The following is a 22,987-nucleotide window of genomic DNA, read 5'->3' on the forward strand; positions in this document are numbered from 1 at the left end:
TTAGTTGGGTCACTGACTGAGTGGGCAATTGCTCAGCCAGGCCATGATGCTCCAGCTGGAAGAGCCATGTATGTGACATACCCAGAACAACACTAGAAAAAAGGGATGATCAGAAGATTTACTGTGCTTTGTGAAATGTCTGTGGGTCTATAATATGGTTGTACAGGATCCATGCAGTTGGCTTTGCTGAGTGCATAAGAATATAGGATCAGTTTACACTAGCACCAGGGGGTCTATTTTCTATATGCTTCCTAAAAAAGGAAAAGAAGGAAAACATTCCTAGAAAAATGGTTTGGATTTTTTGGTTTTCTGATGTCTAAGTACAGTCATGTTTCAGATGCTCATTCCCAAATACCTGGTAAAAGTTGTATACAACAAAATGCTGTGACACAATATGCAATTATTTTATTGTTGGCAGTAAAATTGTGCTGTCTGATTCTTGGGCTGTCTGAAACCAGCTAAGGGCCTGTTCACATCTGTGTTGGCATTTTTGTTGAAGGTTTTGCTGGATCCTTTATACAAAGGACTTCCTTGTTGACTATAATGGGCTCTGGTTTATGTCAGGGTGTCTGCCATGGCTGGAGAAAATAGTTCTGTGCTATGCTTTCCAGCAGTATTAATGGTATCTCCAACACATATGTGAACAGAGCCAAAGGAGGTTGTCCAGTATTAATTTAATAAAACTCAAAATGTTTTTGTTTTTTTTTAATTTACAAATGTAGGCAAAAAGTTTTTATCATTTGTTTGGTTAACCTATTCAGTACCCATCTATGAGAAAATTGCTGCTAAACAGAGACACCCCCTCCTCCCGCCCCTGTAATCCTTAATAGCCTTTGCTATACTGTGCCTGTACCTAGTAGCTGTGTAGGGCAGTAGTATAGCTGCTCTGTTCCTCGCTGTTCCCAATGCTGTCTCTGCAGGGCCAGTGTGGCTGTGTTATTCCCTGCTACTGCCCGTCCTATACTGAGTGCTGGCAATAGCAGACTGTTCCTATTAATATGTTTTTGTAAATACTGTATGTAAATAAGCCTTACCTGATGCCATACCCTGATGCTGATCTCTGGCATCTTGTAGACATGGTATCACTATTTAGAATTAGACAGCACTTGGAGCAGTGAGGGCAGTGCAGCTATGCTACTGCCAGCACACATCTACTGTTGGTTTAGAATTTGATGCTGATAAGTGCTGGAAGAGTTTTTGCTGGAGTACCCCTTTAATCAAATACATTTAAGAAACTCTTAAATTTGCCTAAGGGCCTTATTACACCAACAGATTTTTTTGAGACAAAGCCAGCATTGGACTATATACAGAGAACATGTAAAAAAAGGAAAGACTGAGATTTTTCTTCTTTTTAAATCCATTCCTGGCTTTGGCTTTAAAAAATCTGTCAAATAATCTATTGGTGTAATAGGGCCCTAACTTTTCAGATCAGCTGGGACCCCCACTAATCTTGTGAACTGTGTCGCTGTACTCAGCTATCTTTCAGACATCTGTCCTATAGGCATTGAATGCAGCAGCAATGTGCATAGTCGACCTCTACTCCTTTCATACAAGAGCATTTAGGACACTCAACCCCATGACCAGTTCCCCATCATTCTCTAGGTCTCTGCTTGCCGTTACAAATCTAGAAAATGGCTTTGAGTTAAAACATATAATGTTTTACAGTTAAAATTAAATAACTTCTTTTTTTTTAGACTTTTAACTATAACATATAACTTTTTAAATTATTATAACCTATTATGCAATAAGCAATTTTTATTTACTGGACAATTCCAAGTACCTTCCATTTGGATATCACATCCTTCCCTTTTCTGGAGCATTTCGAAGTAAACCAATCCCATTGATATCAGTATAATCAGGTAACCTGTATCCTCAACCTGACCCCACCGCACACCACCTCATAATCCATTCTTAGCTTTTAAGCTACCACCTCTGCAGGGTAAATAGACAGGATTTGCACAGTAAATTAGATTAAGATGACCCCAACTCAGAACCTGTAGTTTTCTTTGCAATTAGGAATCAAAGTGACCATCCTGGAGATTTGAAAAGAAGATGTCAATTTGCATGTCCCCCGGAGGGCATACAGAGGGTCAGTTACTGCTCCAGGGCCTTAAGCTTTCTCTTTTTTTTTTTTTTTTGCTGGGGAGAATAGTACCAACAACAAAATGATAGCCCTGAAATACCTCAAAGCCCTTGAAGAGCAACTATAGTGACTTCTAACATGATCGGTTACAGAAAATAGCTATTGTAGCTTATTAAGAGGTAGATAAGGGGTTAATCCTCTAAAATGAGGCTTGTAGATTAGTATTAACCTTGCACAGCCATAGTTATCTACACAGTAGTTCTTTTGCCCCTCTGGCACTAAAAGAATTCAAATAAATTGCTTCCCACAGTCCTAATCCTTTCTGTCTGTCTGACAGATCCCATTGAAGCTCTGGGAATTAATATGAAGACGTTGGAACCAATCCCAGCTGTTTATTGACACTGTCTTCCCAGCGAGGACACCGCTGTGTTCACCCTTCATCCTCCCTTCCCAGTGACACTCCATTGAGGAGGAGAAATGTCAGGTACCTTGCATCCTCTTTGTCGACACCAATAAAGAGAAAAGCCCAAAATTCGGCATGTTTGGAGGATAAGCAGGAAACAGGTACTAGTTGTTATGGAAACGGGGAAAATCTGCCATTCCTCCAGTGTGCACATTTCTAGCACACACCCAGGATCCACATCCTCATTTCACTAATTACAAACAACCATGATAGCATTGCTTCTCTCAATTAAACTGATTTGCATCTGTCCCTGCAGTCTGATGAGGACTCCTCTGCAGCTGTCATTTGGCTGGAATGCCTGGAATTCAGGGCACATGCTCACACCGCCTATCGCACCAAGCGGCCTCCTCGCACACCCTGCTCACACTTACCAAGAAGGAACAGCTACCGTTTAATCATAGCCCTGACTTTTATCATATTTTGGCCTGCGCCAGCAATGCTGGAAAGTGTGCAAAGTAGTGGTTCATGAAGTAGAGGTCGGGCTATGTTCACGTTTCTCTCCTACGTTGAGGGGGTTTGGGTTGGCAACCTGTCAAAAAGTTATTCTGACCTGTGCAGCCACTTACCCGCAGCAAGTCCATTGAGTTTAAGGCCATGATGACACACAGTCAAACTGCCTTTTTTCTTCTTTTTTTTAGCCATGATATTTTCATAAAACAGCTTGGTTAAAAAATGGTAGACTTTTTTATAACAAGGTGTACGATGTTTACAATGGAAAATCTACCATGAATGCCCACGAGGGAAGAAAATCAGCCATTGTGAAATTAGTATGTTAAATTAGCCAACTTTTTTATAGGTACAAAAAACAGCTAAAACAGTGTCTGAACATAGCCTAATAGATTGAATGTAGTCAACTAGTGACTGGGTTTTGGAAGATTTTCTTAAAGAGACACTTTTGCAATAAAATTATTTTTTTAAATGAACAGGGGTTGTGATTGCAAGAAGTTCAGCAATATACTTTTTTTAATGTTTAAATCAACATTGTACATATGGCTACCAGGTGTCTCCCTCCCTGTCGAACTGCAGTCCATGCTCCCCCTGTGCAGATATTTGGTCTTTTCTTAAAAAAAAGAGACCAAACGCAGGAAGTCAGTCTTTGCATGCTCTCAGACATGGCTTGGTATTGATTGACAGCCACTCCTGTGCGTGCACGAAGCAGGACAAGTCTTCGTTGGGTGTGCTCGCATTGTATGGTCAGCTCTCCTGTTACACAGTACCAAAACCTCTGTAACCACACAGTGACATTAAACTGACTGAATTGTTGCATAACAAAGAGCACTGTCTCCTGGTAAGCTGCAGAGCTGATAATATAATTAGCAAAAGTTGATAATATAATTAGTCTAAGGTTATTGCCCTCAGTTGATTTACAGCCTGCATGATAAAAAGGTGTCTTTCCTTGTGTGAGCGCACAAAGGACTGGGACTTCTTGGGTCTCATTTTTTTAACAGAAAAAAAGGGATGGGAGGGAGCATGGACAACAGTTTGGCTATATCTATAAAGTTGATTTAAACATAACAAACTTAACACAAAAAAAACTTTAAGAAATAACAAAAAATAAAGCAAGTATATTGCAAAATTGTTTGCAATCCTTTTTGATTTCTTGAAAAAAAGAAAGAAATTTGCATCAGTGCCTCTTTAAAGGGGAATTTAAGTGACCATGTACTATCCTGTAGAAGGGAACAAGGTTTTGGGTACTCGAATACTGTTAGGCTATGTTCACACTACGTAGGCTACGTTGTAATCATGGCCGTTGTTGCATATTAGGTAGCTTACGTAGTGCTGCCCTTTATGGAATCCCGGCCGGAGCGTATACACATAATATATGCTCTGGCCGGGATCCCTAGCGGCGCCGCAAGAAACTGACATGTCAGTTTTCTGTGGCTGCTATTCATTGAATGTGCCCGCATCCAAATTCAGCAGCAGTAAAGATTATCCGGCCAGTACTGCAGTACCGGCCAAGATGATCTTTTATGACACCGGCCGTTCCGTGACCCAGGCAGGTCACGGAATGGCCTGCGTCATACAAAGTGGGAACATGGCCTTATTTTGCATCTTATTTTGCATGTCTGCTAGTCATTGGCAAACATACTTTAGTCCAATTCTGATACAAGAAATTTGATCTAGCATTATATACACAGCAGTTCCTCAAAGTTATATATAATGTGGCATATAACAAAATGCTGGTCGAATCACCTCATAAAGGTGCAGTGTACTCATAGGCGCCGGCCACATTGCCAACTAAGCATTACCAACATTATGTGCGTCCACAGTGTCAGTACCCGCAGTCTCTGATGTAAGTCTAGTGCTGTCAGTCTGAAGCCGCCATTTGTATTCACATATATACGCTTCTTTATAACACAGTGTAAGACCATGACTGAAATATGATGTCGTAAGAAAGGCAAACACAAGCTGCCGCGCTTCTGTGCAGCCATGATTCCTGCTCCACTGGGAAACATTAGTTTCCTATCTTGGAAGAAAAGAGGATGAAGACAACCAAAAAAGAAGAGATTTTAGCTGACTATCGCTCCTTTCCTTACACAATGCGCATCTCATTCTCCCCCTGTGACTAAACCATGGCCTCCTCCAGCAACTGGTCTACAGAAAATCGCCATTGCCCATGGCAACAAATCAGTCCAGGTTAGAAAAGGGAGGAAGCGATATGATTGGTTCCCTGTTTAGAGAAAATCCACTCGATATAAAGCAGCATATTATCGTTATAAAGTACAGTAACTTTATATGACCGTAGGGGTAACTACAGCCATAGCGGCTGCTATGGGCCGCAGAGTTTTCTGCTTTAGTAGGGAATAATAAGTTGGTAGAGTTCTAGTTATGTCTCCAATATTTCTATATATGTATACTGTGATAACAATGTCTATCCATCTGACTATCAGATACCAATAAGAAGTTCTGTGATCGTACAAAGATCACAAAAATCTAAGTTTTTGTATTCTTAAAGTATACCTGTCGTTTAGACATGTCAAACGTTTAGATCGGTTGGGGTCTGCTGAGAGCGCCAGAGAACGAACTGGGAGAAGAGGGCAGTAACACAGCTTAATTTTCCTGCTGTCAATTAAGAGGAGAAGAGTATTGCGCCTGGTCAGCGGACTAAGGGCTGGAGAGGGATTTTCAGAAAAAGATTCCATTAGTTCAAAATCTGGAACTGCATAGAGAGGACTCACTACTCTGGGTTATGGCTCTGCGAGGGTTGAAACGTGTCTGTAGTGATTTGTGGTTCCCTCTTGGGAAGAACTAATTCTCTATTCTCCTGTGCATTTGCCATGGCCCAGGTTGCTGGGATTGGTGTTGGGCGTGCTGGTGGGCTCTGGGGTTTTGGGTGCTACTTGTCACAGTGGCCAGGAGTGGTAACACCTACCTACGGACACATAGCAACCAGACCTTGATTAGGACAGAGGTGTCGTGTGGAGTGTAGATGCAGGTGCGTTGGTAGAGGTGAGTCCCACTTTAAACAAAGTCCAAACTTTACTTATAGAGCGTATCTGTTATTAGTGCAATAATAACAGTAACAATGCTCAGGTACTTAGTGCAAAAATCAACAGTAGCAATAGTAACAAGCAAATAGGTGAGTTGATGAGGTGAGAAGAATAAACAGTGGAAGGTGTCAGGGACCGGATAGGAGGGCCCTTGCCTAATTTAGTAAGTACTCTTCCGGGATGTGGTAAAGTGTCTCTACAGTGTCCTGTAGTAATCCTTGTACTCACGTATATAAATGATCTCTGCATATATGACGGACTTCTGCCCTTCAGGGTTTTTGTCCTAATGGGATAGTATGAGTCCCAGGTCTTTTGTCACTGGGTGGAGCTAGCTAGTAGTCTCCTTCCTACTCAGCCGAGCATAAGTCAATAGAGAGAGGCCAACTTGCACTGTGCTCTACTGCAGGTACAGCCTTTATAGTCCTTTCCTTTCTTTAGGTGGTTGACTGTCCTATGAGCAAATCCACAGAGTAGGCAAGGGGTGAGATTCCCTTGTCTCCAGCTTCCCTGGGGGGTTAGTCTAGAAATCCATTAAGGTTAGGTAACTAGCTGGAGAACAGGTGTTGCACGTCCAGCCTCACCTGAAGCAGGCACTAACTAACTAAAATCAGAGGAAGTTCATACTATAGAGGGAAGGAGTGTGTGTAGCTAAACCTGGGTTTGTCTGCAGCTGTGATGTGAAGGAGTGTGACACCTAGCGGTTGGAGTAAGGTACTCTGACTGTGATACTGAATAGATACACTAGCGGAATTGCCTGCTGCAGAATCCCGCCAGCCTAGTGTCATACTGGCAGTCTATGGGAGGCTTGCGCGTCTTCCCTCTACACACGAAAGCAGGGACATGTCAATTCTTCCGCGCAGAGAGAGGAGGCACGCGAACCTCCCAGTATAACCTCCCAGTATGACAGGGAGGCTGGCGGGATTCCACCAGTTTTACTCCGTGTAAACAGAGCCTAAAATAGAAGTGGTAGTAGAGTGGTGGTTCCAGAAATCAATGATTGATCCATATGAAACACTCATAGAAGGTGTATAGCATCTTGTAAGGAGGGCTTCTCTCTTAAAAGATGCAGAACTGTTTGTGAATCAACAAACAACTTTTATTTTTTCACAACAATAGAACAACATTGGCCTGGCCATATGGCCCATGTGCTGTCACATTTCTTTTTCAACATGGAACACCAAGTGGTATCTGTCATAGGTATACATCATATACTTGTTCTCCAATTACACACTTGGCTTGTCACTGTTACTCTTAGCTCCACCAGTCCACACACTGTCAGACTTGGATGGATGGGACCCCCAACAGGCCTCATGGCAGCCAGTTTCTCACTGCTGGTCTCTGGCACTCCAGGCTAGCACATCCACAGCCTACACTACACTGACATAGGGCTCCCAAAGCTCCTCTGGCCCTTACTAGCAGCTCACTGGCTTGTGTCGTGGTAGCTACAGGCAGGGCTTGCTGTAAGGATTACTCAGGCTCTACAAATACCATTCTCTGGCTTCAGCCCACTGGCATTTTTCTCAGTGACTCTTAATGGCCAATGCTACCAAACTTCATTTAGGTTATTTTCCGGCCTACTTGCTAAGCAAACCAACATTAGGCACTTCAAGTGATCACTGTACACACACACACTGCTCTGGTACTAACCTCACACTGACACCAGGGTTAGGGTAAACTATGATAACATCCAGTGACTTATAGAGGGCATCTTCTTGGAGTTGTTCTCTTTCCTTTTCTTCTCTATTTGGCTTAGTCTGCAATAAACACTTCTTCTATCAGAATCTGCCAGACATGCATGTTAGGGTCCCATTACACAGTCCGATGACGGCCTGATCAATACTGGAAACGAGCCGTGATCTGCTAGATCGGCACTTGTTTACTGGGCTTATTACACGGCCTGATAATTGTTTAGCAACGATGTCCGTGCAGCCTTTGCCCAAACAGTTTACATTACATGTTGACGTTCCCGGTGTCCTCCTGCACTCTGCATGCTTCCTCCCCGTTTCTGCACGCTGCAGCTTCATACAGCTTCTCAGCTGACAAACTGCTCAGCCAATCACTGGCTGCAGTGGTCTCGGCCAGTGATCGGCTGAACCGTGGTCAGCAGCTGATTGTTTTAGATCTAGGCCTAAAGAAACGATCAGCCAATGATCGTTTTATTGGCTGCTCATTATCTCTATTATACAGAATGATAATCGGGCAATTATTGCTCCATGTAATAGGACCCTTAGGATTCACACTTTTCCAGCTTATTGCCCACCCTGTCCCTGCCTCCCTCGATATTCTGTATGGAATGACTGGTGGGGGAGAGGTAGGGAGATTGGGTAGGGGTGGGGGTGAGTTGATAATTTGACCTTATTAGGTAGTATCCCCCAGTAGGTAGATGTTCCACCTGATTAGATAGAAACTCCCAGTAGGAAGGTAATTTCCCCATTAGGTACATGCCCTAGAAGGTAGATAAACCCTTCCATTAAGTAGATACACAAATAAGTGGGTAACCCCTTCCAATTAAGTTGACAACCTGGCTACATTTGATAAGTCTTTCCCTATATAGAAATAGGAAGAAATCAATCCATCAATTTCATTCCCTGCAATTTTTGACCTCTGAAAAACTGTAGCAATACAGAGAGAATTGTAACAATTTCCCAGTGTATCCTGGAGATTACACTGTAGGTGGAAGCACCAATAAAAGTATTATTTCTAAACAGACCTTTCCTGTGAGAAGATTTTAAAATGTCAGACAGTAAGTTTTTCTTTTAAGCCAGGTAATCCATTTTATGGGTATTACTGTGTAACTCTTGTCGCTGACTACCTGCATATGGTGTTGCTTTTGTGTGTCACTGTCTGGTGCTTCATTACTCTGACAATGTCATTTGTCGTATGTCATTTGTTACAGTATTAGAATGAGCTCTCTTGGTCCTGACTGGCTTCATTTCATCTAGATTTTCCTCCTGTTTTATGTACCTAGTGTGCAGTAATAGAATGTTACATAAGCTTTATGAATGCCCTTTACATTCCAGTTTCTGATCTTAGTAAAATAATTTGTCTATGTAATGTTGGGGTAAAACACTACCACAATCACATACATGTTTTTCAATTTCTGCATTGGAGCCATAGGGTGTGTGTTTGTATTGTTGTGCCTTTTTCTTCTCAGTAAGGATTGGATTTGAAATGCCATTGAAGGGGTATTGTGGGTTGGAACACTTATGGATAAGTGTCAGATTGCAGGTGGTCCGACTGCTGGGATCAGGACTATGGATTGTTGCTGAGAATGGATCTGCAAGCCACACATGAGATGCTGCGCCTTTCACTTTTAGTGTTGTACTTGGCTATCTCCAGCAATGAGTGTTAAAACCCATTCTTGTGATCTGTAAAGCAGCCCATATACAGTGTCGGACTGGCCCACCAGAGGACCGAAGGATCCTGCACCTGCACACACACTGACTGATATGGAGTTTCTCACTGGTTTTTCATTGGTGGGCCCCCAGGATCATTTCCTCGGGTGAGCCCCAGGTGTTGGGTGTATCGGGTGATTGGCTGCCCAGGTGATTGTCAGATCGTCTGGGCAGCCCATAGGAGACAGCGACAGTCTGCTGCCGCCGCTCCGATTGTACAGAGCGACTGCAGCAGATCGTTGTCAGGCAGTTCGTTGATGTTTCAGCCTGTTGAAAGGCAATGATCAGTCGACATCGTGCATGTCAGCTGATCATTGTCTTCTATTACACCAAGCAATTATCAGCCGTAACGGTTGGTATCGGCCAAAATACGGACAATAATCACTTTGTGTAACGGGGCCTTTGATAAATGTCCCCCTAGGTGAATAATTTACATTTATTAAATTCATTCATAAGAATTATTTGTTAAAAATCTATGCTTGAATCGGCAGAGGTACGTGGTTTAATGGAGGAATTAGAAACAAACCTTAGTCTTTTAAATGGTTTTTGTTTCCTTATTTATGATATGGCTCACACTGCACAGTTGTCTTCCATCAGTTGTCCTATACAGATAATAACAGAAGGCATAGTGATGATCTGTTTCCCTATACATATGACATTAAGGATGCTGTCTGCTGGAAGAAAAGTGTCAGGAGCTGTGCAGAGAATCGCTCAGGAATCGCCCCTGCTTACACAACAATAAATTAATTATGGCACCCAATTATATGCTGCTGATTACTCAATTATGCACGTTTGTGTTCCAACATGCTTCTCTGTGACAGGACATCAGGCGTGCTGGCACCTCCTTCTGTACAACCAGTTTTCCCTAGACAGTGCTGAGGGAAATCTTCTGGAAGTGGAGTGCAGACCAAAGGCAGCCACTTTATGATGTGTAAATGAGTGTGTTATTATTATACGCGGTGCAAGGTTAGTGTTTGTAGTATAACATAGCCATTCATGGTTCATTACAAAGCACTAGGGGTGGAGTGTAGGAGCTGTCTGGCTCATGTTCTAGCCATATTTTCTCGTCTCATTTGCATTAATTCTTTTCCAGGTTTTCATAAAAAAAAACTGTAATAATATTAGACATCGCATTAAAACAAAATGAGGGGAAAATGGATCATGACAGATCACAAGGAATTCCCGATAAAAATAATGGATCCTGTATAACAAAAGCATGACACTATTGTTGTGAACAGACCTGGCAACCATCTCCACTCCAGCTGGTGTGGAGCACCTTATGTCACGTTCTCACTGGAGCAGAAATATTGCAACCACATTGAACTCTGCATTAATGGTTTTGAATGTTGCTCAGCTGAGTAGTAGAAGCTGTATGGGCACCTTTAGAGGGTGGAGAATATGAGGTTAGAGGTTGGAGAATATGAAGTGCACCAATGCCGTTCAGACAGCCGTTTCGGGGTATTTGCCCCTCATCAAGGTGCTTTACACTGATGAGGGGCAAATACCCCGAAACTGCTGTCTGTGGATGGATGCCTGCCTTGGCAAGCCCTTGTCATGATCGTAATACTCACACCTTGAGTTAGACATTGACAAAAAGGGGCCACCCTGTTGTTTCCCTATTTACGTTCCAATACTCACAACCGAGTGGGACTTAAGGGGCTACCTATCAGGGTGGTGTGGTGCTCTCCCCATCATGGAGGCACCCCGTGGCAACAGACTGGAGATATCTGGCTATCCCGTGTTTTGAGACTCGCAACTGAGGCTCCACAGACTCTTGTTTTGCATATTTACATTTTTGGGGGCATCAGTGGAGACTCTTGATTGAGCACTTTATTGGAATTTTTTCACTGATCTCCTTGAGTTCAGTGATTACTGTGTTTTGTTGGTCCTTTTCTACTAGAAAAGATTCAGGGCAAGGTAGGAAAATACATTTACCTGTCTTGCTTCTAGACCCGTCCTGCATTTCAAGTGAAGAATCGCATTGACAACAGTGGGCTTGGTTCTAGCATCAGTTTCTGTAGCATTTTACTACCATGTGTTTGGGTTACTTTTTGTAGATGTTGCCCGTGGTGGCATCTGAACTCAGGACCCCTTGGCTAGGCTGCAAGGCTACAGGGCTAACCACTGAGCCACTGTGCTGCCTGTAATATGCACATAATATACACCGATAAGCCATAACTACTACAGATGAAGAGAATGACATTATCTGGTGACAATGGTGCCAGTCAAAGGGTGGAATATATTATGTAGTAGGTGAGCGGTCAGTTCAATGGTCAAGAAAAATGGGCAAATGATTTGTAAGTTAAATTGTGAGCTAGTTAACCAAATCATTATGAAAACAGCAGGTCTTGTGGTGTGTTCCTAATATGCAGTGGATAGTCACACATGACATAGTTTGCTGTATACAGTGCCCATGTCCAACACCAAAGCACCTACAATGGGTACGTGAACATCAGAACTGGACCATAAAGAAAAGTATCAAAATAATAATTTGTTTAACATCACGTGGATGGTTGGGTGCCCATGCATCGCCTATCTGGGGAAGGCATTGGCAACTACTTTTTTGTGAGCACATCAGGGGCCTCATTATAAGGTCCACCCTAGTCCCAGCCCTTACTACCGAACCACACACACCTACAGATTATTCTGGTTTTGTTCCCTGATACAGATGAGATCATCCAGACTCAAGTGTGCAGCATTTGATTACTGGTGGCTGAAGAAGTTGGATGCAGCCCTAGAAAGTCCTGGTTTTCCAGGCAGTCTTAAAGCTGCATCCAACTTCTTCAGCCACCGGTAATCAAATGCTGCACGCTTGGATTCCGATGAACCTGTGCATGTTCGAGATTCGCTATTCTCCATTTCCTGAGAACCCAGATGTAATGAATCCTATGAGGCCTCATCATTATTATTCTGGGGCAGTGAGAAGTGGCCGGCAGAATCTATGTTCATCTGTCTCATATGACTAAATCTTTCAACATGTAAATTTATTGTTGCCAACCTACTGCCAATATTTCCACATATTTTTCATACTTCCCTGCTTTACAGTTCATCCGGCCCTCCTCTGTTCTGTCCTGGTGTTAATTATGACAGCAGTGCTATATTGATTACCAGCAGCATACACATTGCACAGAGCAGACACTATGTATCCAGATAGAACCTTTGCTGTAATTAAGCATAAAAATGTTGTGAACTGATTGACAAAAATGGTAAAGCAAAAAATATATCAACGTAGCTGCTAACCCAATGCTTAACTCTATCATTAACCTTCTAACCTACAATGCATTCAAAGGATTCAGAGCCCTACACATTATGTTTCATTACTGCCTCATTCCGAAACGGACCAGGTGACGGACACACATCCTCACTACAACTTTAGGCTATGTTCACACTATGTATGTGTGCGGCTGTATTTTTTATGTGGCTGGAAATGTGGGGCTGAAACTACGGCCGTGGGAAAAAATAGACATGCGGCTGAAAACATAGGGTCATTTACTTGGAAATCTGGTTCAACTAAAAATAACAAATAAAATCTTAAGAAAGTGATGCAAACACCTCTGGATGCATCTGGGAAAGCAGGGAAACAGTTTACATGAATCACTATTACCGGGGTTTGCGATCCTCTGCAGTATGCCGATGCCGATGCCTCTCATGGTTAATATATTGAATTAATAAAACACATTTTCGTTGTAATAAAGTCCCTTTCATTGTTCAATAATAAAATTTAAACGATTCCATCATTTTGCAATTGAATATACTGTTAAAATAAATATACATATAAATAAATGTATATTTATATATATATTTATTTTTTGACAGTATATTTAATTGCACAATGATGGATTCGTTTAAATTAAATTATTGAACAACGAAACTGATTTTATTACAACAAAAATGTGTTTTATTAATTAAATATTAATTAGTACAGGAAGCTCCAGTAAGCCGTTAATTCATATTGCCGGCAATAGAGCATTCTGTACTAATCATCACTTTAATTAAAACATCAAATGTTTCTTCTAATTATGTTATCACAATAGCATTATTAGAAGAAACATTTAGAATTATATGTGCGCTCAGCTGATTGGCTGATCGTCTGAGCGCACATATAAAGAGCCGGTCCGCAGTACAGTGACTTCATTGTGCTGCGGACCAGCGAAGAGGACACATCGGGGTGAGTATAGAGCTCTCCCCACCCCCTCCCCTGCACTGCACCCATACCAGTAAGGAAGGGGGGGGCACTAAACCCCTTCCTTGCTAGGATGGTTGCAGTCTGACATCAGCCTGGCCCCCACGGGGTTAAGGGGGATGCAATACATCATCCCTTAACCCCTTGGGGGCCAGACTGTAAGCAGCGATCTGTAAAGATGCTGCATACTGTAGGGAGCACAACACCGCTCACAATGATGGGTGTTGTGCTCCTGTTTGTGTGTTTTTTGTGTGTTTCTCCCTTTTTGTTTTTCAGATATCAGTATCCTGTGGATTACGTCGGATTCCGTGGACTACGTCGATGACCAGCGGTTGTTTTTTTTTTTAATAAAATGGTCAATGAGGGGTGTGGGGGTGTTTTTATTTGAATAAAAAAATTTTTTAACTTGTGTCTTGTCTTTATTTCTTTACTTTATAGACTTAGTAGTGGAAGCCGTCTAATAGACGGAATCCATTACTAAGTCGGGGCCTAGTGTTAGCCGGTAAAAATGGCTAACACTAACCCCCCATTATTACCCCAGTACTCAATGCCACCAGGGGTACTGGGAAGAGCCGGGTGCCAGTGGTCCCGGAGCGTCAAAATTGGCGCTCCTGGACCGGGCGGCAGCAGGCTGGTAAGATTTAGGCTGGGGAGGACCTAAAACAATGGCTCTTCCCACCCTGGTGTTACCAGGCTGCTGTTGTTTGGTTTTTAACCCGGCTGGTTATAAAAATAGGGGGGACCCTATGCGTTTTTTTTAAATTATTTATTTATTAAAAAAACCCGCATAGGGTGACGCTCCGGGACCACTGGCACCCGGCTCTTCCCAGTGCCCCTGGTGGCATTGGGTACTGGGGTAATAATAGGGGGTTAGTGTTAGCCATTTTATACCGGCTAACACTAGGCCCCGACTTAGTAATGGATTCCGTCTATTAGACGGCTTCCACTACTAAGTCTATAAAGTAAAGAAATAAAGACAAGACACAAGTTAAAAATTTTTTTTATTCAAATAAAAACACCCCCACACCCCTCATTGACCATTTTATAAAAAAAAAAAAACAACAAACAACCGCTAGTCATCGACGTAGTCCACGGAATCCGACGTAATCCACAGGATACCGATATCTGAAAAACAAAAAGGGAGAAACACACAAAAAACACACAAACAGGAGCACAACACCCATCATTGTGAGCGGTGTTGTGCTCCTTACAGTATGCAGCATCTTTACAGATCGCTGCTTACAGTCTGGCCCCCAAGGGGTTAAGGGAGGATGTATTGCATCCCCCTTAACCCCTTGGGGGCCAGACTGATGTCAGACTGCACCCATCCCAACAAGGAAGGGGTTAAGTGACCCCCCTTCCTTGCTGGGAGGGGTGCATTGCTGGGGAGGGGGTGGGGAGAGCTGTATACTCACCCCGATGTGTCCTCTTCGCTGGTCCGCAGCACAATGAAGTCACTGTGCTGCGGACCCGCTAATTATACGTGCGCTCAGCCGATCAGCCAATCAGCTGAGCGCACATATAATTCTAAATGTTTCTTCTAATAATGCTATTGTGATAACATAATTAGAAGAAACATTTGATGTTTTCATTAAAGTGATGATTAGTACAGAATGCTCTATTGCCGGGAATATGAATTAACGGCTTACTGGAGCTTCCTGTACTAATTAATATTTAATTAATAAAACACATTTTCGTTGTAATAAAATCAGTTTCGTTGTTCAATAATTTAATTTAAACAAATCCATCATTGTGCAATTAAATATACTGTCAAAAAATAAATATATATATATAAATATACATTTATTTATATATATATTTATTTTAACAGTATATTTAATTGCACAATGATGGATTCGTTAGAATTAAATTATTGAACAACGAAAGGGACTTTATTACAAAGAAAATGTGTTTTATTAATTTAATATATTAACTATTAGAGGCATCGGCATTCGGCATCATTGTCGGCTACTTTTGAAGTACTCCGTACAGACCGCCTGTCAATCCACAGCCGCATTTCCAGCCGCAAACAATGCTCTTGTTCATTTTTTACGGGTACGTTTACGATCGGGCCGTAGATTCATACATAGTGTGCACTGTGCAGCCGTATATTGTATACTTTCCAGCGTACGCATGAACCGGAAAAATCCGGCCGATGATTTACCGCCCGCAATACATCCGCACAGATACAGAGTGTGAACCTAGCCTAAATCAGGTTATGTGTGTCTTTTCTCTATTCATTCCAATGAGAACATGTATTTGTCTCGCATTGAAGTGAATGTAGAAAGTGAATTTGGTTGAGTACATAACCTGCTGTACATTTAACAGGAGCCATGTTAAAATGCAGTTTAATCTACAGGCGCGCTATCCTGGTAGCCTTATTACAGCTACAAAAGTAGAGTTGTCATGTGGCTGAAAGTGTTTCAAATTGTTTCAGGGTATCTTAGGTTTGCTTGTATACACTGCAATTTTGCCCGTTAAACACTTCTAGTATTCCATACACCGCTGTTTTATGAAAGTGCAAAGTTTAAAATTGCTCTGTATTCGCCACTCCTATTGTGGTCACATGTCAAAGGTATAAGAAACTTGGTCACATGATCTTCTCTCAGGTAGTTTCAATCTGACGGTTGTTCTAAGTTCAACCCTTTCTGGGTGAGAACTAATCCCTGCAAATCTAAATCTAACCCTGCAAACCCTGATCGGGACTTTAGAGCAGGCTTTAAAATTGATCGGGGCCGCACATCTTCCTGTATAAACAGGGTTTTGTGTGGCCGATAATTATTAAAGGAAACTGACAGCACAGATATGTATATATCAACACTGCTTGTAATCCAGCATCCAGGTCTCCCATTCTCTGGCTGTATATTCAGGCCCTGCCTCCTCCAGAATGATTGACAGCTGAATGAGGCGAGACCTGAAGCTGGTGGTAAGAGGATGGGAGACCTAGATGCTGGATCACAAGCAGCACGGATGTAAATATACACTGCTGCTTGTGATCTTTAAGCTGACAGCACAGGTATAGGTGTATATGTGCTATCCATTTCCTGGGCTGCATGAACGATACAAGGATTGTTCGTGCAGCCCAGGCTGCGCAAAGGCACTGCAAACTAGCACTGTTCTCACTGATTGCTGCTTATTTGCGGCCCCCGTGGCCTACAAATCTTTTGATGTAAAAATTGTAAATTGTACATAGCGGAGGCTGCCACACAATAAAAGTTACTTTGTTAGGGTTCCTTTGTAGAAACATAGAAGATATAATGCTGTAGAAATATTTACAATTTATAGCGATGCATATTCCTTCCAACTTTACATCAGTGATGTTCAACCTGTGACTTTCTACTGTGGCGCAAGCACATCAGGAAATCTGCAGCAACCACAATAGTAACAATAAGACATAAATAATGCATGAAAACAGATTCAATTATTGAATCACATATTGACAGGCACTGACAGCTAACCAGTGAATTGGCAGCTGGGCAAACTGGACGTGTAGCTAAGTGATGATGTTAACAATGGAGGACATTACTGCATGCAGGTGACTCCTCCACTACCAGAGCTCAGGCCTGCACACTGGAGCTGATGTAATGATGTCATGATACAGAGGGCCACTGTACGCAAACTAATTATATATCCAGCACCATGAACCATAATCCATCGTTCTTTGATCTGAGCAAAAAAGGACTCCAGTACTGGGTTCACTAGTGCAGCATAAATGTAATTATTAACTACAGAAATAATAGAATACAGACTACAATATAAAGTAAACAATTTTCAGTTTTGATCATTTACATCTAATCTCGCATCACATTTTAAAGCCTGTTTCTGTAGAACCTTCTCTCTGTTCTGCCCTATTCCTGGTCACCCTTCATTGCTGCACCTGCATGTACCCGCAGCTCCATTATTCTGCTTCTCCTAAGGCAAAAGCTGCCATTTATTAAGAATCGATCCAGCGCAATTTAAATTTCAGAATCCAACAAATACAGTTGAAACCAGAAGTTTACATACACTATGTAAAAAGACACACATGCATGTTTTTCTCACTATCTGACATAAACCCATTTTAGGTAAATTAGGAGTATCAAAATTATTTATATATGCCAAATGCCAGAATAAGGAGAGAGAATTTTTTAAAGGCATTTTTTAAATTACTTTCAAAAGATTACTCTGCCTCTAAACAATTTATGACAGCCCATATTGTAACGACTGGAGTCATGGATCCGCTGTACCACTGCTAGCGATGGCGTAAGCCACACCAGGGATCAGAGTCTAAGGGGCTACTGGTCTTCACCAGTGCTCACCGCAAGGCGTGATGGATTTGCTGTGGCAAGCGACCCACAGGTTGCTATCTCTGGCTTGTTTTGCGAGTGGCACCATGAATATTAGATCTGTGGGGATCTGTCTCTTGATACCCCTACCTGTTTGACAGGACTGTGGTGTTCAGGCTCTCCAATGTTTACTCCTGCTTGTCCTTGCATTGCCATACTATTAGCACTAGCAGGGCAGGTACTAGTTAAATAGATAAGAAGTGTGAACGATTTATTGTCCTGGCAGAGGTCTGGTCCATGGTTTTTATCTTCTTACAAGCTACAAGGAGCACATTTCTTAAAGTGTCACTATCATTTACATTTTTTCTTGCAGAAATCAATAGTACAGGCGATTTTAAGAAACATTGCAATTGGGTTTATTAGCCGAAAAATACATTTTTATCATGAAAAAGCAGTTTAAAGCTCTCCCTCCTGTTTTCATGGTTTTCTTATGGAGAGGGGTTGAGGGAGATGAGGCACCAGAACAGGACAACAAAGAATTAATTTACAGCTATATCTCCGGGCTATCTCCTCTGAAGTCAGCACTGACCTCTCTGACCTCTGAATACCAGCTTTCACACAGGTCCCGCTGCGTAATCCTTTGTTCTCTGCTCTCTGCTGCTGACTAATCTCCCTTCTCCCCCCTCCCCTCTCCATAGGTTACACAGGGCTCAAATGATGTAAAAAAGTCAAGATTTCTTGATAATGAGCAGTGGCTGAGAGAGAGGAAAATACGACAGTGACACTTTAAAGAGAGTCTGCCAGTAGGTTTAGGCTGTCCTATCTAAAGGCCCTATTACACAAAGCAATTATCGTCCATATTTTGCAGATTATCGTCCATTACAGCTGACAATCGCTTTGTGTAATAATAGGCAACGATCAGCCAACATGCACGATGTCAGGTGATGGTGTCTTTCGTTGTGTTTCAACATGTTGAAATACAAACAACCTTGATAGCAACAATCAGCTGCCGATGCTCTGTGTAATAGGGGCGGCGGCGAGACCACCGCTATTTCCTATGGGCTCCTATCTTTAGGTCTTCTGCTGCCTCTCCTATTACACAGAGCGCTGGCAGCAGATTGTTGCTATTAAGGCTGTTTATATTTCAACATGTTGAAAGACAAAGAAAAACATTTAGGGCCCTATTACGCCAACAGATTATCTGACAGATTTTTTTGAGCCAAAGCCAGGAATAGACTATAAACAGAAAACAGGTAACAAAGGAAAGACTGAGATTTTTCCTCTTTTCAAATCCAGTCCTGGTTTTGGCTTACAAAAATCTGTCAGATAATCTGTTGGTGTAATAGGGCCCTTACACAGGCGATTAACAGGCAGAATCTTTCAGCTATCACCCCATGTCATATAGACAATGATCAGTTGAGGAGCCGATCATTGACTATTTGTTTTGATTATTGTCTTTCAGCATTTTGAAAATTCATTGGCAGCTAACCGTGCATGGCTCTGTGTATTAGGAAGTGTGCAGTTGGCGGCTGATTAAAGTATATAGCAAATAATAAAGATGTATACTTACCTGTTTATGCTCCTAGGTGTCTTCCTGCCTGTTCCCTGCTGACTGGAGCCGCCACTAAAACTTCTACATCCAGCATTGTTCAGTTTCGGTCAGCAATTGGCTGATCGGCCTGTCACTTGAGAGATGGGTTTAGTGACTTCACAGGTGGCTCTGGTCAGCAGTAAACAGACAAGAAGGACAAGGAGTTTCAAACCCCACCCAATCTGGAGACAAGAGTGCTGCAAAAGTGGCCATGTTTTTGTAGCACTGGATAACCCCTCTAATATGTTGGTTGTATCTGGCTGTATGCTTTACCAAGGGCCTAAGCCAACCTTCTACACATGCAGAAAATTGCTCAGTGCGGGTGGCCACATATGTGATGATAGGTCTCTTGAATTTTCAGGTTTGAGTATTTTTGGAATCGTACAATTTTCTTACTTTTTTTTTTTTTTTAAAATGGAGTTGTCTAATTTTATAGACTTGTTTTATTTAGTGCCTTAGAATATTGTTGTGTACCATCAAAATGATGTAGTAGTGTTCCTCTGTTGTGTTCAATTTGGCAATTGCATCTCCCTTGTTTACTGGTTAAATGACAATTTCCTTATTGTTTTTCATACATTGTATGGCCTTTCTCTCCTGGGCACTTATGTTGGATAATAGTTTCTCACTTGTATCCATACAATACAAAACCATTAGATCCATTAGGTAGTCACCTACAACCTGAAGTTCCTAGGGAGCTGCCTGGAAATGAGACCCAACATTACAGAAAGATGTCCGCCTAAAATCCATATTTCTAACCACATAACCTCCATGTTTTAAGCAGCCCCTCAATCTAAGAAGATGAAACAGAGCAGGGCAGGACTCAGGACAAACTCAGGTCAGGAGTGAATAAATCCAAGTCACATTTATGGATTTACGGCTTTCTATATCACCTATGGAATGTATCCCTCAGATCTTATAAGAACATCTACCATGGACCAGACCTCTATCAGGGCTATAAAACTTTTTCACTCCTTATCTATGTCATGACCCAACAATTTACATTACCTGATGTCTAACCCCCATTCCTAGGCCATTTTGTGTATAAATCTGTGATCCCTTAGGTATTGTGTTACACCATGTCTGAAGAAGAGGCCCAGTAGCTCTCATTTTATTATCCTCTTTTTCAGTTAACCTTTAAAGTTTATACAACATGTGAATTGCATTGATTTAACTACTTGAAATAATGGTTTTCCTGTGTTATTGTAAAGGGTTAATTTAGATCAACTCTTGTGTGCAGATGCAATCTAGTGCAAATATATGATTTTCTATCATATTCTCAGCATGGTCCTCAAGCTTATATTACAAGTCCATGAGTAGGATAGAGTTAATAAGAGAGGGGGCCTCCTCTATGGCCTAGCAGAGAGATCCATAAAAACAAAAAAGTTCATTCCTCCTTTCACCCTCCTTTTCCTCACCACTAGCTCCTAACAATGAAGTGTCCCTCCTCTTGCTCCCTCCTTCCCTTCTCCCCATTATCATGTGTATTTGAAAAAAGATCAGTCACCCTTCTTCATTATAAACATGCGCACACAAGGCTGAATCACTGTGGCAGGAAAGCAGTTAATTATATTGGCAATGGAGAGTGCAATGCGGGGTTGGTCTTGGACTGGTCATTCTAAGATTGATGCCCCATTTCATCACACGCTGGTGGTGGTGGGGAAAAAAACCTAAATGTTTAACCCCTTTGGCCACAAAGCAACATCATTATCTCCACCCCTCCTTGTCCCTGAGCCTAAGTGACCAAAGACACTGATCTCCCTTTTGCTGCAGTTTTTCATGAATCGTTCGTGTGTCGCTGATTGTTGATTTAGATCTGAACCTAAAATTATTGTTAATTGTTTGCTAATTGTTCGCTGTAATTCCACATTTGTTCGCCACTGCAGACGCTGACACGATATTGAATCCGGAGGCTATGCTGTGGAATTAATGCTGCCACTGCAGTGATACAGTACAGCCAGGGCCGCTTTAACCAGAGGGCACATGGTGCACGTGCACCGGGCCCACTGGTTAAAGGGGCCCCCCCGAGCAGGCCGGCCGTTGCTATGTGCGACCAATGCGGTCGCACAGGGCTCCGGCCACCAGCCTGTCAGGGGGGAGCGCCATGGATGGGTAATCTACTTACCCCTCCATGGCGCCCCCTGCAGGGCCCCCCCGTCCGCTGCTGCTGCGGCGCTTCAGCGCTGCAGCAGCAGCGACACTGACAGAGAGAGAGCCATTGGCTCCCTCCCTGTCAGTCACTTGTGGCCGCACTTCCTGCAGTCACAAGAGGCCGCACTCTCCCTCTAGCGGCCGACGTCACTGGAGCGTCGGCGCGAGGGTAAGGGGAGTGCAGCCTCTTGTGACCACAGGAAGTGCGGCCACAGGAGGGAAGAGAAGAGGAACGCGTGGACCCAGGTGAGTAACAGTGTTTGTTTTTTTCAATGTTATATGGGAGGGGGAGCTATATACTATGGGGGAGGACGGGGCTATATACTATAGGGGAGGACAGGGGGCTATATACTATGGGGGAGCACAGGGGGCTATATACTATGGGGGAGCACAGGGGGCTATATACTATGGGGGAGCACAGGGGGCTATACACTATGGGGGAGCACAGGGGGCTATATACTACTGGGGAGCACAGGGGAGCTATATACTATGGGGGAGCACAGGGGGCTATATACTACTGGGGAGCACAGGGGGCTATATACTACTGGGGAGCACAGGGGGCTATATACTACTGGAGAGCACAGGGAGCTATATACAATGGGGGAGCTTAGGGGGCTATATACTATGGAGGAGCACAGGGGAGCTATATACTATGGGGGAGCACAGGGGGGCTATATACTATGGGGAGCACAGGGGAGCTATATACTATGGGGGAGCACAGGGGAGCTATATACTATGGGGGAGTACAGGGGAGCTATATACTATGGGGGAGTACAGGGGAGCTATATACTATGGGGGAGCACAGGGGAGCTATATACTATGGGGGAGCACAGGGGAGCTATATACTACTGGGGAGCACAGGGGAGCTATATACTACTGGGGAGCACAGGGGGCTATATACTACTGGGGAGCACAGGGGGCTATATACTACTGGGGAGCACAGGGGGCTATATACTACTGGGGAGCACAGGGGGCTATATACTATGGGGGAGCACTAGGGGGCTATATACTATGGGGGAGCACTGGGGAGCTATATACTATTGGGGAGCACAGGGGACTATATACTATTGGGGAGCACAGGGGAGCTATATACTATTGGTGAGCACAGGGAGCTATATCATATTGAGGAGCACAGGGGTCTATATACTATGGGGGAGAGCACAGGGGGGCTATATATTATGGAGAGCACAGGGGGGCTATATACTATTGGGGAGAGCACAGGGGGCTATATACTATTGGGGGGAGCACAGGGGGGCTATATACTATTGGGGGAGAGCACAGGGGGGCTATATACTATTGTGGGAGAGCATAGGGGTCTATATACTATTGGAGAGCACAGGGGGGCTATATACTATTGTGGGAGAGCAC

This window comes from Dendropsophus ebraccatus, chromosome 9, assembly GCF_027789765.1.
Source record: "Dendropsophus ebraccatus isolate aDenEbr1 chromosome 9, aDenEbr1.pat, whole genome shotgun sequence".
Lineage (NCBI taxonomy): Eukaryota > Metazoa > Chordata > Amphibia > Anura > Hylidae > Dendropsophus > Dendropsophus ebraccatus.